Source organism: Falco punctatus, assembly GCF_963210335.1.
Source record: "Falco punctatus genome assembly, chromosome: 8".
NCBI lineage: Eukaryota > Metazoa > Chordata > Aves > Falconiformes > Falconidae > Falco > Falco punctatus.
Window position 1 is genome coordinate 51,265,719 of NC_137588.1, and position 16,291 is coordinate 51,282,009.

A 16,291-nucleotide genomic window follows, 5' to 3' on the forward strand; every position below is an offset into this window, starting at 1 on the left:
CGGAATGAAGCAATAAGCTAACATTATAACTTACACTTTATAGGCAATTTTGATTGAATGTAAGTGAAAGTTAATATAGGCTATTAAGGCTTTTAAGTCAATCGAATCTGACCTGTTCAGTATGTATATAAATAATCCTCTATTATACTGACAATTCAAAGTACCTATATAAATCTGTGGTTTGTAGCAGCTTTTAAACAGAGAATGGGACTGATCCAACTCATACTGATACTGATATGAGTAATCAGTAATCAGTTGGAGTGGGACTTTTGAAGTCTCAGGGAACATGAAAATTGGATGTGCAACCTGAGTGTTTAGTGCTTAGTATTTTGAATGCATTCTGTCGGCCACAGCACATGCTGAAAGCTCTCCTAAGACTTACTGCCTGTATAAGGTGTATCATGTAATGACTTGTACATGTCCTACATGTAGCTCTGGTTGGAAGTGGAAAGGACTGTCCAGTTTAATAATTCTAATACTTCCCCACAGGAACCACAGTCAGGGTAGTTTATTTCAGAGGTATGTTTATGAGGACCCCACAGTATGATGCTAAACTTGTGATATCAGTGTAACAGAGAAATTGAAAGGTCTAACCCTACAGTTATCAACATAAATCTTCCTTTAATTTGCTCTTTCTGCCAGCTCTTTTTTGTACTTTGAGAGGATTCTCTCTCCCACTCTGGATTATTAGTCTCTGTAGCTGTGCTTTTCACTTGGTTTCTCATTATCTGCTAGAACTTGGATACAAGTCTGCTTAGATTAAGCCAGTACCCTGTGAAAACCAGGGTAACCCCCATCTGGAAAGAATGAATGATTCTCTTATATAAGTGTCAAGATAACAAAGAGCGATTAAAAGGACATTTCGTAGTATGAGTCATTGACAATGCAATGAGCTGCAGTGCCCTGGTGCCTCAGAAGCCAAATTCCCAAATCCATTTCTAGTGATTAGAGAACAAGTCCCTTCTTCTGTTATTATTACCAGACGGCATTTCTGATTTCACTAGATCTTTTCATAGTGCTTGTATTTCCTAAGTAATGCTCAAAACTCACACCAGATTAGCACTGCCAGCTAATTTATTAAGTTCTGCCTTCTGTTCTTCATAACATTAGTCTCATGAATAACCAAAATAATTAGTTCATACTTTTTACTTTGCCAGTAAAACCAGCACGATATCCCCCATTTACAAAGAATATGCATCAAGATGAATGAAACTGACTTAATGGGATGAAAGATGGACTGCAACCTGGTGTGGCCAGTTTTCCTGACGGTATGAGCTGCATACCAAAGTAAGTATTTCTGGGAATGGTTCACAGAAGAGAACTGTGGGCCCCCAGCCCTCTAGTGTAGGATATGGCCTGGCTGAAGGCACAGCTGGGCTCCCCAGAGTAACACTGTGATGCTGGTCTCAGTATTCTCTGTAACTGGGGATTTGGAGCTACTAGCAGGCCCTCAAATACAGTACAATATGAATTAGTAGTGAGACCAATTACTTTTATGTAAGTGTAGCAACAATTTTTACCTAACATTAGATAGTTACTGTGGCTTGAAGGAAAAAGACAAGAGATGATTCCAAGGACACAAACCCCTAAGTAAAAAAACCAAACAAAACCAAACCAAAAAAACAGGTGAAGGTGATCTTCCCAAAAGGGACAGAACAGGGATCTGTCTCTGAAGCATCTGGAAATGAAAAGACATACTGCACTAGGTATGTTAGACGGTGATGTGTTAAAGCAGTATCTAAACAAAAAGCTGAGAAAAAAAACCCAGACCCGAGGCTGTTTTATTACAGATTTTTGCTTAAGACCCTACATTCTGGAACAGATAATTCAGAGAATCTGACTGATATAAATGAAGTAAAAGATAAAGCATTGTTGAGCAGTAATCTATGGTAAGATTAATACTTCAGGGTGGGAGGTATGTTAGCATTAATTGTTAGAAATTGGCATAGATGCCTGGATGAATTGGCAAATTTGGAATGACTCATTTTGTGGAAATGAATGGCAAGACAAATTCAAAGAGAGTTCAAGTTCTCAGGTGGCTTTCTTCTCATTATGGTATTCTTTTTATAGGAATATCTTCCTGTGCTACATCTAAGCTAGTATTATTTTTGTATTTTGGAAAAATCTAAAAAAAGCCAATTAACTGAGGGATTAATTAGCAGTTAGGACTAGGAATTAGAGGTTCTAGGCATAGTAAGAAACTTTTAAGTTCTTCTAGTTTCATAGATAAATCTATGCCTGCATGCAATATCACTTTCTCAGCAAACAAGTCTATTACTCAGTGTGCACTTAGACCAATTTCCAGTTGTTTATATTATTCATCCATGAATCTCAAATTACCTGAGAAACCTATAAAACTTGCTCTGGAAAGACCTGTTTTCTACCTACAGTTCCGTATTTGGCTGTTTTGGGTATTATTCTTTTGTTGCACCCATTGCCTCAAGGACATTCTTTGAGGAATCTGTGTACCAAAAAGGAAAATCTGTCATGGAGGATTGCTGAGAAGAGACACTGAGGCAGATGTTTTGCAGCATGAGATCTGGGAAGAAAATGCAAGCAAACAGGTAGGCATTATTATGCCCTATGCAGATGACTCCTTCAGGGAGAGCTATTTTCCTGGGATATGATGGATAATTCTAGGTATAGATTAATTTATTAATTGGGCAATGAGAATATTTCCCATTTGTGCAGCTGTGGAATGGGTTGCTTCTTGAACCACCAGATTAGCAGACCATTGGCTGCCTCTGAAATAATTCTCTAAAGACTTTTTGATCTGAAAATGTGTGCTTAGTATTCATGCTTATCAGGTGGAAGAAGATTCTCCATCACTGATGCCAATGTGTTCATGCTTTATTTCATTCACTACTGCTTCTGCCTATTTAATTCACTGTGGCTCCTGCCATGTATTCCTTCTGTCCATGATTTCTTGCCGGATCACTGAGGGATGGGCTGGCAACCAAACATCTGTGTATGTATCTCTCCAAAGCCATTGGCTCAGGTGCAGTAGAAATCAGTGTTATTAATATGGACAATGAGTCACACTACAGTTTGTAGGTACAGGTGCTCAAAAAAACCCTGCAGACAAAATAGTATCTTGGACAAAGTGCAGATGAGTGGCTGAAGTCTTGGGTCTTGTCAATATTAATGGATAACAGATTTGTGTAACAACTATTACAGAGGCAGAGCATAATGGGAACAGTTAAACAGGAATTAACCTGTTTGAAAAGGGTTTGAAAGACATAGTGGTGGCTAAAATAAAGACAGTGTATCACCAGGCAACAACACGGTGTTAAATGGTGCTTCTGACATAATCCTGGTGCTGAGGAGGGTAAATTGGAAGGTTCTCTATGCCTTTTTGCATAAACATGAGAATTTTTGTAATGGTATTCTTGTCCTGAAGCTGAGAAGGAAGAGAGTAGTGTAACTGCAGCGGTGGGTGATAAAGGCCAGTGCCTTCAGCCCACTCATTCAGATGCCCTCTAGTACTAGTGGCTGAAAAAGGTGGCAGTGCAAAGTTTTCAGCAGGTGGCCATCACTTCCTTTACCCACCATCAGGCATAAATGTGTCAAGAATTCTTTAGTAAGGCAGCAGTCAATGTAATTCCTAAGCAGTTTTGACTTCTGATAGGAGAGATATTCAGATATTGTTCTTCTGGGTAAATAAATGCCGGCTTCCATAGAAATGTGCTTGGAGTACTGCAGAGGACAACAGCAAATCTTTCTGAGAATGTACGGGGAAATGAATGGGACCTCCCTACACTGCTGGGGTGAGGGATTTATTTCTATTAACAGCAAGAAGTTCAAGTGATGTTTGGAAGAAGTGGGCTGTGTGTAAAGAAGTATCCTTTCACCCTCTATTTTTCTTCACTTTCAGCATGGAAGGCAACAGTAAGCTCTTTAACAGCAGGATATTTTTTTGCACTCATATATTTGTGTTTAATACACACAGTATATATTGCCAGTTAATATTTTTATGGCATACCATTGAAAAAAAGATGGCTGCAGAGAAATCACACCTTTTTGTCTTTCCTTTTCTTTTTTCCTTCCAAATTATATGGAAAACCATGAATTAATTGCTCTTTCTGGCAATACATAGTGTCTCAGGTGTCTTTACTTTTCTGTATGCTAATTCCTGTCCAAAATCAAAGTATTCTGTGCTTTTGTTGCTTTGTGTTAAAAAGCCTAGGGATAAAGAAACATCCTGCCCTTACTACACATATTCCCTTTATCTCTGTGGAGTTCCAAATGATGCCAAAACCAAGTTCTGTCTTTCTTTTTTCTGTTCAATAGATCTATTTTTTTTATTGTTGCTGTTAGTATATTAGGCAGAGGGAGTAATTTGGCAGGGTAGCATCTTCTTTTAATTCCTAGTACCATGGTCCTTAACCATACTTAATAGAGAGCAGAAAAATTGCTTTCTCTGCTTGACAGCTGTAACTAACTTTGTTCTCTTACTTTTCTCTGTGGATTCTCAGCCAAGCTACAAGTATCGCTACAGTCCATATTGGGTTTACTTAAGTTCTGGAGGAATTAGGTTTTTTTTTAAATGTGTGTGTGTGTGTATGTTTTTCTCTAGGAAAGGAATCCTCCAAAATAGAGAAGTCAAAGCATTATCTCAAAAATTATTAGTCAAAATGGCTATTGAGCATTTCCTTTGGGGATAAAACACTTAAACAGTGATGCTAATGTGTTGTTAGTGCACAGCTGAGTTCTCTCACACACATTCTTTCAGCACATTGTCACATGGTGATGCATTCTTCATTTCCCTCCTACCTCCAACTCAGGAGTCAGAAATGTGCCTTTATTAAGTCACCTTAATTTCTGCAGTATTCCTGAGCTTATGAGTAGTGTAATTGTCAGAAGCTGTAATACTTCTAGCAGAAGTTTTAAATACTTTCCCCCTAATATCTACAGCTTTTTTTTATCAGGAACAAGGTATTCAGAAAGGTGTGTCTTTGAACTGATCAGGTATGGCAGTTCTTTTATATCATGTTCTCAAGTTTGAAGAATAAATCAGGTTGTTTTTTTTTTTTTTAAGTCACATTGCAAATGAACATACTTTGCTTTTTGTTTGCTAGAAATAAAGTCAAAAATATATTAATATTTGAAAAAAATATTCTTCTTTCTTGTTATCCATTTGAGGGGAGGGTTTTGTAATTCAAATTGTATGTACTCACAGCCCAGCTGATCATCTCCCTCTGCCTGCATCCAAACCTTTGAGTATCACAAACTGTGAAAATAGTTTCTACAGTTGTTTTGCAGCTACTTCTCAATGGCAAGGTATATAAGAACCTGAATATACTCTTTTTTAAAAGTTCTTTTAATTAAAATTTGTATTTTATTCATGGTTTATTTATATGTTGGTTTGGGTTTTTTTTAACTAGTGAATCTGTTTTTCTTTTGTAAGTCTCTAACTACAAATACACTGTAAAAAGGTACTTATTTCAAACTGGTAAAAAGCAGGGTTGATGCTGCATAAAAGGTGCAAAAATTGGCTTGGGAGTATTGTGAAGTGTTGAAAACAAGAATGTCCAATGGAAAACTATTTAATACCTATGAAACACATGTTTGTGCTTGGTAAGTAGAAAAGAACTGTTTCCTCAGTGAGTCACTCTTCACAAGTATGTGGATGACAGAAGTTTCACACTTCCAATGTGAAACCCAGAAGCCTTCAAACCATTTGCTACAAAAGAGGAAATTCTGCAACTCAGTTTTCCCTAGTGTATTTATCAGTAGCACACTGTTCAATTATCATGGCCATTATATAAAAAGATTACTTTCTCAGAACCATTTTCAGTACAGATTCAGTAATTTCTCTGGAAAGAAAGGACACATTTTCAAGACTGAATTCTTTGACTTTGTGAATGAGAAGGAACCCTTGAGAAGTAAAAATACCTGCTTTGAAATAGCTGGTCTCAAATCTACTCGTGGAGCTTGGTCCAATCCCTAGCACAGTCAGTGAGAAGTCTCTGACTGAGACTTATGGAGAATTAGAGACAACAGTGTACAACAGTGTACATCTCTCATGTAAGTGTTTCTGCAGAGGAGGTAGGTAGGTGTGGAGAAAGTGGAGAATGGGTACAATAGAGGGATGGCAATGAGCTGACAAAGAACAAAACGTAATATGACTATGAAATACCAAAACAGTTCTAACAATTCAGACATATAGAGCAGGACACTGCATCCTGTCTATTCCGTTTAGTTGCCTGGGCTTGATCTAGTCATCTATACTATTTCCCTTAGTGGCAGGTGGCATTAGGTATCTTGTAGCTTGGTCATTTTGTCTGGTTGGCAATAGCTGAGACATGTTTTCTTAAGGGTTGATAGGATATGTAGGAGTTGTTGAACCAAGCCCAACATGACTACCTATTCTTATAGCAGGTGTGGGTACCCTCCACAGCACATACTGCATAATCCCTAAGGGACATTGTAGACATTACATGTTGTGGAGGGAAAGGACGTCCGGCCTCAGACACAGCCAAAACCATGTGTTAAAAAAGGGATACAGAGAATGTTACATAAATGCTGTGTGTTGGCCAAGTGATTTGAGTGAACTTGTGTGCTGCCCAGTTTACCTGTATGAGCAGGCCACATATGTCAGGCTAATCCTGCCTCCATTGACCAGCAGCTTCTAATTAGGCATAGAAATGAAATGGCTTTATTTCCTGATGTTCCTAGGCAAGATGGTTAGCTCACATACCTGAATCAGGCTCTTTGGAAAAGCAAGCTACGTGCCTGTTTTTTTAATTGTTGATCTGTCTGACTGACAGGCAAGGAAAAGGTCTAAACTTTTTTTTGCCTGTATTTCTTACATTGCAACAAAACTGCAAGCGGAGATGTTTTCAGCTTAGAAGAATAAACTAACTGTTCAATAACTTGAACTTCTGCCATCTTCTTTTTCTCTGTTATCACTTAGTCACCTTGAAGTCAATCAGTTCTCCTAGTAGAAGCCCTAATCTTAGTGTGATGACTGATATTGTAAAATTGCTTAGGAAAATACTAATACTGAGCTAAATGGGCAAATTCTATCTCTGTTATCCTTTACACAGAAAAATGCCTGCTGGCCAACTGATCTGGGCTTGTATCAGGGAAACCCATGCTTGTAAACACAAAATTTATTTACATTCCTGGCTACTTGTCAGTTTTTTACAATTCTGTCTCCCAGAGAGGTTTCCTTTATAGATATTTCAAAATCAGCTGCTACTAAAATGGGGTCTAGCTTTGCCTTTCAAAAAGTTTCAGCCTTTAAAATGAAAATTGATGGATAATAAATGTTTAGGACATGATAAGAAGTTGACACAAGGTGTTCTGTGCCTCAGAAGTCTAAATCTCTGCAAGCATTTAATGGAAATTTTTACCCACTTTCCTGATGATTACATATGAAAGCTCATGCTTTTTAATTTCTTTGCTGGCACAAAACACCTCTTTAATTAGTATTTTAAAATACAATGCTACACATTTGAGATTATTAAAAAACATTCTAGGACATGTTGATGAACTAGAAAATCGAGATAAATGGTGTCACCTTTAACAAATGCATTCCAAAATGTAAAGGAATAGCTACACAATTGATGTAGTCAAGCTTTTCCAATGTAATGGTGTTTTTAAGAAGATTTGAGGGCCTAAAATGGACATAGCTGTAATTAAAGTTCTGCATGCTGATCTACTGTGGCATGTACACATCTCTGTTATTAAAAAGCTAAAGAAATAGACTGTGAAATGTATTTTAAAAAACCAACAAAACAATAAGAACAACCCCCCCCAAATATATTTATTCCAAGTAGAGATATCAGCACTCAGACAGCTTCTGCAGTGACTGTGACTGGAGTCAACAACTTAAAGAATGTAACTGAAAAGTTTTAATTGTTTCATTTGTCAGTCTACTGAAGTGATCATTCACCTATATGTTTGGGGTTTTCTGTTGCATTTATAAAACTCTGATTAATGTGGTATGAAATCTTATTCTGCCCATGGCATCTGAAAGAAAATAGTGCTCATAGTTTGATTACATTGCTTTATGTAACCTTTCTACAACTTTCTACCCTCCTATCTCATTCCCGAGTTTGCAGAGACATGTTTTCTGTTCTGTCCCCTTCTATTTCACATTTTCTCTACTATGCTTGTTTTCTTATTCAGCATAAATAATCATTTTGCTCTACAGCCATCTAACGTCATTTATATTAGGAATTAATACAATGTAACTCTAGGCTGTCTTCTCACTAACCAGAACAAAAAAGTAGACTGTCTTCAGCTCCTAATAAATCATTCCTTTTGGGGTGAAATACAAAGTGCAGTTGGCTGAAATTCCATTAAAATCTTAGATATCCATTAAAAGTGCAAGTGCAAGTGTACTATGTTTAAATGCAGAATGGAAGACAGACTGGGCATATGAAAAATGAATGAGCACTTACAAAAATGATTGTGCTCATTTCAAAAGCTCTAAAGGTTGCTCTGGAAAACCTCCAAATGTTGTGACCACAACCTCCTCTTAATTTTCAGTACTGTGGTTTGTCATAGTCATGAAGTGGAAATGGGGAAACTCACTTTTACAATGGCAGCATTGTAGCTCGAGTATTGCATCGTGATAGATTCTTCTGCATAGTTGCCTTTGCTCCAGGTTTGTCATTTCAGTTACCTCTACCTTGCCTTATGATGTCTGTACTATGTGTCATTTTTAAGATTTCAAGATTATTTTTAGCTTAAAAAAATATCTGAATTGTCACTTCTACATTTTGCACCATTTGCAAGCATCAGGCCAGTTATATTTCTCTGCATTCATTTATGGTTTTTCCCTTTATAATAGATATTACAGTTATGTAATTACTCTAGCTGAAACTCTCTAGGATGTACTCATAAGACTTCAGCTTGCCCTTCCATATGGTGATAAATTTGTTCTTTTACAACCAGAATCTTAGTCTTTTGTTTGAAGTGAAGTTTTTAATATTCTAAGGTATTAATTTAAATAATAACCAGACTCTGCTATTCTTTTTTCTAGTCCCTTACAGCTGCTCAGGAAATTTTTGATGAGTGTGAGAGAGCAAAAGTGAAGGGACAGAATGCAGATCAGTTAGAGTGAAAAAATATTATTTCCCCAATAGAACTGGTTTTGATGAATTTCTCACCTGAAAATGCAATGAAGAAAAATATGGGTTCTGGTTTTTTGTTTTTTTTTACAGTTTTGATACATTTAGACCAAAAATATCAAACAGATTTTTTCTCTCTGTCCTATCAGTGACAAGTGTCTGCAAATGACGACAATTTGGCAGTTATATCTTCAGGAGTTTCTGCAGGGTATGTATAATGTAATAAACTATTCAACATTCATTCACATAATTTTAAATTGCAAGATGAAATGCTCTATTTGTCAAAATAAAGGCTCTTATCTAGTGATAAAGTGCAAAATAAAACCAGCATTTCTAGTCCTGGATTCATCCCATCCTGACACAGAGCTCTAAGACAGTTCATATCAATCATGACCACTAGCACACAGGGTATACAAATACCTGGTGGTATCTTTCAGTACTGGTTTGCATACAACTAAATTTAGATGTCTAAATGCAAGAAAGCAGTTAAAATGCCTTGCCATGTCTCCTGCCAACTTCTTCTTTGCTCCAGAGTGGCAGCAATCTACTGCTGGACCATACCAATAGCGGTTTCTATCCCTGCTGCCCCGTGCCAGTTCAGTGCCGTGAGAATGAAAGGCTCAGGGCACCACAGCACCATTCCCAACACACACGGCTGCTCAAGGAGCAGCTGCTGCCAGCTTGGTGCAACACACCTTGTGCTGACCCCACAGCGTGCACACTTTTTATTCCCATTCAGATATTGAAGGTCAAGGAAGGTCAGCAGGAAGGACAGTGGTGGCCATGCCACACAGCGACAGTTGGACAGTGGCCATGCCACAGCAGGCAGCAGGTGGGTGGTGATGGCCATGTCACAATGAGTGGCAGTTGCACAGCGGCTGTGTCACAGCAGGCAGCAGGTGGGCAGTGGTGGCCGTGTCACAGTGAGTGGCAGTTGGGCAGTGGCCATGTCACAGCAGGCAGCAGGTGGGCAGTGGTGGCATCCCAGTGGATATAAAAAGGGCTGCGGGCAGGGGCAGGCCTTAGGCTGGGAGGCAGACCGGCGAAGTGAGTGCAGGGGGTGAAAGCAGGGTGGATGGGAGCTAAAGGGGTGCCACCTCCCTTCAGGGGCTGGGCCTGGGTCCTGCTCGAGCCCTACCGAGCTGCAGGCCTGTTGGCCATTCATCTCCGGCCTGTAAGGGAGCTGTGGGGATCAACAGCCTTTGTCTGTGGCTGCAAACTCACCTCATCCCTCTTCCCCAGATGCATCTGCAGGAAATGCCCCAGTGCTGCTGGAGCCATGAATTTTGGGAGTGCTTACTGGTGACCTGTGTTGTGTCGACAGTGAAACAGAAGGTGCCAGACATGAGAGGGGGTGGTGAGTGAGAGCAAAGTACCCACGCAGCTGCCTGGCGGAAAGCAAGGAGCTCCAGCGAGAAGGGGTAAGTGGAGCAGAGGGGAGAGGAGGAGGTGAGGGCAGGGCTTGGGCTCCCCTCATGTGCCCCAGCCTGGGCTTCCCGGAGCTGTGACCATGAACAAACCACTTGTTAGCTCTTGTGCTACTTGTACACTGAATAATGTGGAGTGTTCAAAGTTTGTTCATTCAACACACAAGAATGGAAAATAATGAAATAATCTTTTCCTTATTCTTTGTTCTGTAGACAAGATTTGGTTGTAATATTGAATTGTGTTTTATTTAATACAGGACCTTGTTATTTCTACATGACATTTTAATCAAACATGCTAAAGTTGGAAATGGAAAGATTTTAAATAATTATGTTTAATTACTTGAGCATCATTTAATCAAATAATCTTCAATGGTAATAATTATCATTGTCAGTCCTTTTCTCACACAGATATATCATTAATATCAACCTTGATTACTATACTTATAAAAACCTACATTCTAATTTTCTCTTTTAAATCAGCAGTATACATCAGGTAGTTTCAGAAGCATCTTTAATCTTTCATATTTACTGGTTATATCTGCAGCAAATATTATAAACAACCATAAACCTTTTAGCTTTATAAATCAACTCAGTGTTTCAACCTATTGTTGATGATTTAATGACTAGTTATTGGTCAATACATTCATGTATATGCATTAATCTCTTGTACATACTGTCTTTTCAGTTAGGTGTAAAGTTTTTAAACCCAGCTAAGCCAATGTGAAAGACTTCAAGGGGTTTGAGTCTCCTTTTTTAAGCTGGCTTCATTATAAGCTTATAATAAATATTATGTTTTATCTGTAATTCAGCTAATATTTAGATCTGCTAACTATAATACATTAAATTCTAAGAATCGGCACTCTTGGGTTACATCTGGATTGCAACTGCTGAGGCAGTACTATCTAAACAGCTTGAAATGTGTATTGGAAACCAGTAAGCTGCTGAAAGCATAGGGGTTTGTTTGGCTTAATATAATCTGTTAAGAAGCATGATAAATTAGTCCCTGTGGAGTTTCCTGCTATCAAAGTTCGACTGCTTCTGAAACCTGAGCTAGTGTGTTTTAAGTTATCTTGGCTAGCGAGGTGCAGCGATAATGTATCTCATTAATTCCAAGTCTGAAATAATTCCTCAAGAATTAGAAGAGCTGTTTAGGTGTAAAGACAAAATAAACAATGGTAGTGAGGAACCAATTCAGTTTTGCTCAATTTCTTAGGGAAGATGGTTGAAAAAACTCTCAGGCAGCACAGCTGAGCACCTTCTTCAAAACAGAAGCAATGCTGGGTCATAACACTTCCTACATCTCCTCGCTTTGATGCCCCTCTGAGCCCTGCATGTGGAGTGTAGCACAGCTTCAAGGCTCTGAGACCTTCAGAAAGGGGCCCCAGTGTTCCTGGGTAGCACAGACACAAAATTGAATTCTGATTTTGATAATACTGGTACAAATCATTATTAAGATGACATAGGGGACACCAGTTACTACGGTTTAAACTTCAGCCTACTGACAAACAAAACTTGATTTTACTACACTTTTCCAACATGTAAAGAAACTCAGTGCAAGCAGGGACTAGGCAGCGTAACAGGGTGATGTATATGGGAGTGTTAGTCACTTTTTAATCCTGTTCTGGAGTGCACATGCAAGAAACTCTGCCGTGACCACATCCTGCTTTGAAGTATAAGACATACTTAAGGTCAACGGAAAATACCACAGCTGCAGCTTCTTCCCCTCTTGATGAAAAAATGCATCCCAAAATTTTGCTAGACAAAACTGGAGTTTGGATTTGAAGCATAGTTATTCAACAACACATTCCTTATATATGTAAAATTGAAAGCCATATATAACCATGTCATCTTGGGTATTGTATTTATTTGTCACTGATGCTGCATTAAACACCCAATAGATATGATCAGCAAGGGCAATAGAACTAATAGGATATTTAAAGTCCTGGCTGTTTCTTTGCAGATAGTAATAGTAAATACTGACTTTGTCTCAGATATCTCGTAGTATAAATTTGTAAAAGTTGTAGCAATTAGTGGAAAATTAGATCCGAAGTATCAGTATTAGTATCACAGTAAGTTAACTCTCACCACAATGAAACAGAACGCTGACAGACTACTGATGTCAGCAAAATGACCTTCTATGGAAAAAGAGTCCAAACAACTTATATTCTCATTTTTGAAAACTGCAGATGCATCTGGTGTATCATTCTGTGACCTAAAGGTTTCCTCAGAACCATCCAGAACCCAATGTGCTTCACTGCACTGACTACCTCTTACTTAGACTTGTTCTATCTCCAGGGCACACACGAAGTGGTTTTACGTTCAACAGTCTAACACTTCACGGAGGAGAATTAATCTGAATTTGAATCTGAAGTTTTCAAACAGATCTGATGTTGTGTGACTTTTTTTGCAAACCTTTATTCATGTATTACATTGTTCTAGATAATTTGCAGATTGTTAGAAATAGTAACCAATTTTTCACTGGACCCTCTCCCTGGTGCCAGATGGGGTCCATTTACCATACTGATGTCCAGTAGCAATAATAAAGTGGTATTTTGAGGGATAAGGAAAAAGTAAGGGTAAAATTCTCAGTTTATCAAACAGAACTTAAGATAAAGCATCATTTCTACCAATCTGGATCTCATATCTGGTGACTTTCAGTGTGCTGAGCATGCTGTGGATCTCTTTTGTTTATCAAGGCAGTACAGTGTGAGATAGTCACCCTCCTACTTTCCTTCAGATCTAGTGTTTAGTAGAGGTCCATCCTGCAGTCTCTGTAACAGAAGACAGATATGGCTATTTTGGACTTCTATTGGAGTTTAAATATGTCTTGACTTGATCAAGTTTGTTTATGAACTACTTTCACCACAGCTGTACTTTTTTTTTACAGTGACTTCTTTACCTATGTGAAAATATTCCTTATGTTTTGTGTATCCTTTTTCTGATCCTGAACAATATGTCATGGTGCTGCAGTGGTGTCTCTTCCTGTCTACACATAAAGTTAGTAAGAATTGCTGTATAGCTTTTTGCTAGATATCTGTTTACCAGTAAATATTTTTCATGAAGTCTGGAAGCAGTACAAATACAGTCTGGACTAGTTATGCGTGTTATAGTATAGCATTACCCAAACTGTCTTAAACATCACAAAAAATAATTTTCTGGTAATATCAGAGGCCATATAAATATACATTAATATTAATCCTCAACACTTGATTATCAGACTTTTCAACAAGTCAAACAGAAAACAAAAGGTTGCAGGTTATGATTTCCCAACTAATGAAAATAATAATTTTGCTTATACTTACAAAAAATAGTTCATATTCAAGTAAGTATTAAAACACTTACTCGGTTTTCTGTGAATTTTTTTAAGCTGGGAAAATGGAAAAAAGCAACTACATATCTTGAGTAGATTGCCATATAAATAGTACATTTCCATGAGTGACCTTCCTCATTTATTGGAATAGAAAATGATGGCATGAGATCATTTAAAGTTATACAGTGATCCTGAAGAAAAGAAATTTTGCTAAGATGAATTAAGGTTGGGGATCTATAGTACTAATTTTTTTGGAAAACACTGCTGAAGACCATTTCAGTAAATGCGTAATAATCCTACATTAACTAATTGTGGCTATTCAATAGCATAGGTAGATTTTAAGATGGGGAACAGTGAATCCTGGACACCATCAAGATGTTCCAGTAGTAAGGACCACTGACTTTTAGGTAGAGAAGGAGACTGAGGGAAGCAGCAGCCATCTGCCTCGGTGCAGAACAAGCTTGTCCTCTGCTGGCCGAGAAGCAAGCAGTGGGCTCAGGTCCTGACCTAGGGGCTGGAGCAGCTCGCCTTACATCCACTCTATTTGAGGAGGTGTCCAACTTCCCACTGTCTCCCCTTCTCCCCCCTATTCCATCCTTACTCAATATTTGAACCAGCACTAAATCCCAGGGATGGGGGGACAGAGGGGGGATGGAGGGGTTGTTAAGCCTCATTCCACCCTGCTACCCAGCAGCTTTGCCAGTTAGTACTTGATTTCAGAAAGTTCTCGTAAAAACATCACCATAAAAGGCTGCAGTCATTCAACAGGGAAGGAAGAATGTACAGTAATCTCCTTGGAGCAGCTTTTTATATTAGAGCTGTCAAGATTCATTGGCATGAATGGAATGATAGTGGTTCAGGTCTCCACTAGATGAGAATGGTAATAACAGCAGTAAAACAAATTATGCCTCTTTTTTCTTTTGTACGCATTTTAAAGAAAAAAGGAAAGAAATAAAACAACACAAACATCTTGAAATGGTCCTTATTTCTGAGGATGGCTCAGTTCTGAATATTTGGATGCTTTTTATGTCTTCCCAGCACATATTCTGATCAACAAATCCAAATTAATATTAGTTCAGAGAAAGCAACCATGCGACATAATCTTCCTGTCTGTTCAATGACTATGTTTTCTGTTTTATTCTTGTCTTCTGTGTAATTTTTCTGCTGTTTTGTGTTCTAGAGACTTCCAGTCTCCTGAAAGAAACATATCTTTAACATTCAGGAAAAGGAAAGATTAAAAAAAAAATCAAATCCAAAACCACTCAAGAGATTCATTCCTGTACCAAGAGTCCTTGTCGATTTTGATCACGTCAGGTCTCTCTTAGAGTTGCAAGAGCTGTCACTCACTCCGTGCTGTAGGCTGGCATTTGAAATCTTCTGGCTTGCCTCTTGACATCTCCCACTCTGTTTGACTTGTTCAGCTTTATTTCCTTCACAATAATAGATGGCCCTGAGGAACATATTTTTTTCTTACCTTTACTCAACTTCAGCCATTTAAGCTTTGGTTTTCTGTGAGATTTGCTGCATTCTTTTCTCTGTGGTGAAGCATTATTTTCACATCTGAGGACTTTAACATTTGAATAATACTAAAAGTCTTGAAACGTTAGTAAAAAACAGTAAGATTTTTTTCAATTTTCCCCGCAATAACATATTAATGGGAAGTCTTATTGTGCGACCTTATTTAGAATATGCTAATGAAGATGAATTCTCTAGTAAAATATGCATTTTCCAAATTATCAGGCAGACACATCCTGTATGAAGTATTTTGTTTTCTTTTACATTTTAAATTAAAAAGTAATTGGAGCTTGGTCAAAACTGCCTGAAGTTGAAGACTCTCTGGCCAGCAATAACTTAATTAAAAACCAAATTAAAAGTAGGAAAATATGGAATATGCAAAAATGGAAGATGTTTAGCCCTCTGGGAAAAAAGAGAAACAGGCAAGTGCAGTAAGAAGGAGAAGAAAAGAAAACAAAGTGTGGGCTGCTGTTTGGATTTTTGGCTGTACATTTTCTGACTTTTGATGCAAGAGTTGACTTGTATAAAAAACTCTGGATTTCCATTGAGGGCCACTTCTCCTTATCCTTTGGAGGTTAAATGCTTTTGGGTTATAGTTTAGACAAATGTCTACACCTGTTTGGCAAGGGCCATTCAAAGACTGCAGCAGCTACAGCAGATTTCAACCAAGGAGGGCAGCAGGGGGTCATATAAACAGTGTGAGTTGAGTAGATCAGAACGCAGAGGAAAGTAGTTGATTTTTCTGGAATTTGAGCTCTTCTGTTAACTTCATAGGACAAGAACTGATTTGATCTCTCTTGCCCCCCAAGACAGGAAAGATTAGGATGGATAACAAGGCACCTTATGGGGCATCATGGGCAGCCAATTTGAATATGTAATTTAGAAGCATAGTTGCCTACACATCTTCAGTATTCGATGAATAGAGACTCTTTTCTGGAGGTCAGTTCAACAGAAAC

General features: G+C 38.2%; 1 long non-coding RNA gene across 1 annotated transcript in view; it reads right to left on the bottom strand.

Moving 5' to 3' along the window:
- Window positions 1-15,975, bottom strand: part of LOC308068798 — a 36,173-nt gene extending 20,198 nt beyond the window's left edge. Inside the window, exon 1 of the long non-coding RNA XR_013930132.1 lies at window positions 23-15,975. This is a non-coding gene — a long non-coding RNA (uncharacterized lncRNA). The remainder of the gene's footprint in view (window positions 1-22) is intronic.
- Between the last annotated feature and the right edge of the window lie 316 nt (window positions 15,976-16,291).